Source organism: Triticum dicoccoides, chromosome 2A (assembly GCF_002162155.2).
Source record: "Triticum dicoccoides isolate Atlit2015 ecotype Zavitan chromosome 2A, WEW_v2.0, whole genome shotgun sequence".
NCBI classification, from domain to species: domain Eukaryota; kingdom Viridiplantae; phylum Streptophyta; class Magnoliopsida; order Poales; family Poaceae; genus Triticum; species Triticum dicoccoides.
The window spans coordinates 628,621,504-628,623,861 of NC_041382.1; positions in this window are offsets into that span (position 1 = coordinate 628,621,504).

The window sequence follows — 2,358 nt, forward strand, 5'->3', positions numbered from 1 at the left end:
TACCATGATATAAAGAAATATAAATAAAAACTTTATTATTGCCTCTAGGGCATATTTCCTTCACTTAGGCTAGTCATAGTGGGAGTAACTTGGCAAGTAACATAGCGCAGTCCAAGACAAGTTTGCTTATGTGGCATGCATTTAATGAGGAGAGATGTGTTTAGAGTAACATAATATGTTACTGTAACATAGCATTTTCCAAGAAAAGATGAGTCTACAAGCTAATAAATGAAGCCATCTATGACACTACTACTATATTACTTTGCACTATGAAGGTAGTAACTTAGACTAGTGTCATATGCATAACACTTGTATAAGTTACTCCCAAAATTGCATTGGAGCACACGGCGACCACACCCACTGGAATCTGCCCCATTCATTTGCCTCGGGATCCACACAGCTATATTAGATAGTCTGTATTAGGAGATTTTGAACCATCTATCTCATATAATATAGGCTTGTATTGGATGTTTTTTCAGACTAACGTTGTCAATGAGCACGGACCTCAACCACCAACGCCCAACTACCTAATCAATGCGCCCATGCCCCTCCCTCCTTTCATGAAGCCATCTTCCCCTGGACGCCCTTTCTTCTCCACCATAAGTGACACTGCACATGTTCTTCTTCCTCTCTCTACTTTTCCCTCTTCTCTTTTTGCTCCTAGTCTCCTCCTTCAACAATGTGGACGTGGGATAAAAGCCAGGAGGAACAAGGAACACTATGCCGCCGACGGGGAACAACATTGAGGACGAACGAGGTAGTCACCCGAGCTTGCCGCGCACCATGTGGACACGGCCAATGACACGACGTCTGCCCTAGCCGTTGAGTCTTGCATCCCGCGACCAGTGAGAAATGTGTGAGAAGAAAGCCAGTGTAAGATTATCCGTTGATGATGAGAAAATTGATGCAGTCGCTATTCTAGCTTATCGTGACCTATGCGACAGCGGTCAGTGACACCATATCTTCCCAGGCCGTCGGCACCATGGCCTTCAATCCTACAGCCAGTGGTACTGCATCTAGCATGAAGTTGGCCGCTTCCTACGTCGTCCTCCTTGTTGAGGTCGTGGGCTTCATGCTTTTGGCCGTCGTCCTTGGCATGTGCTTTGTGCATGGTTGACGTTCGTCGACCTGTTCCCACTTAATTGCCGCGAACTTATTCCACTCCATCTTAGCCTGAGCTTCCTCGCATGTGCCATGAGCCCATGGCAGAGTTGTGGGGCCAAAATAAATGTGATTCATTGTTCCTACGTTGTATGCTTCTCGTATTGTTTGGAATCAAAGTAAACTACGTTAAGTACATCCATCCCGAGACAATACAATAGACGTGCAGATTTCAGAGGGCTGCGTCGCCGAATGCTCCTAGTCCACTTCTAAGTTACTCGCCACTATGACCAGCCTTAGGGAGTAGTCCGCATGTGAAACGTGGAATGGTGTACTAACACCGAGACCTTGTACTTTGTTCTACTCTTCTACCAATGAAAGATACGTGAACTTTGCGTATTCGCAAAATAAAGAAGGTCATGGAAAGAGGTCAAGGGAACATGATGGACCCTTGGTATAAAAAGTTGACCAAATTTCATTCGTTTTGGTGGGGCCCTCACTACTTTTCTAGATGGACTGATCGACCATGATGGACCAGATTCAGATCATTGGTTCCGTTGCACAAGCTTAGCGAAATAATGAGTTTGTGCACATCTGTCCATCACCTCATGTTTCCACGTTAATTTCAAAACCGCCAAGATTATGTGTTGACTTCGCGTCAACGAGATTATTCCACATCCAACATTCGCGAATCACACTTTCCCGTTGCACATCAGCGTTAGCAGGGTAAAACGGCATTTTCGCGACATCAGTACTGCCCTAGCTATGGCCGTATGCATCATGCTGATGCAGAGGCCGGGGAAGCCCCCCTTTTCGAAAAAAAAATCAGTACTGCCCTAGCTACGGCCCTAGTGACAACGAGGCAGGAATAATCATTCCGGCAGTTCTGAGCACCACGCTCATTCAACATTCTCTCTCGATCAGCCTCTGGAGACCGCTTCGAAGCCTGCAATGAATCCATCCGGATAAGTGCTCTGCCAGTCTACCTCTGATAAGTGCTCTACGTTAAATCAAATCCAATAATGCCGGTTCAGTTAACCCTTGTGCTACTAGTCTCCTCCTGTAGGAGTGCATATCAGGTGATACCGTGTGTGGTATGATCCCCTGATCCGATAGCTTGTGGGTCGTTTGATCTGGACTCGAGGCACAGGATGGAGCAGGCTCAGTTCGCATTGCCATTTATCAAAAAACACCGTGGGTTATTCCGTGATTCAGCCGAAGTGCATGCCGCTCTGCTCTGTTTTCCTCTCCTTCAAT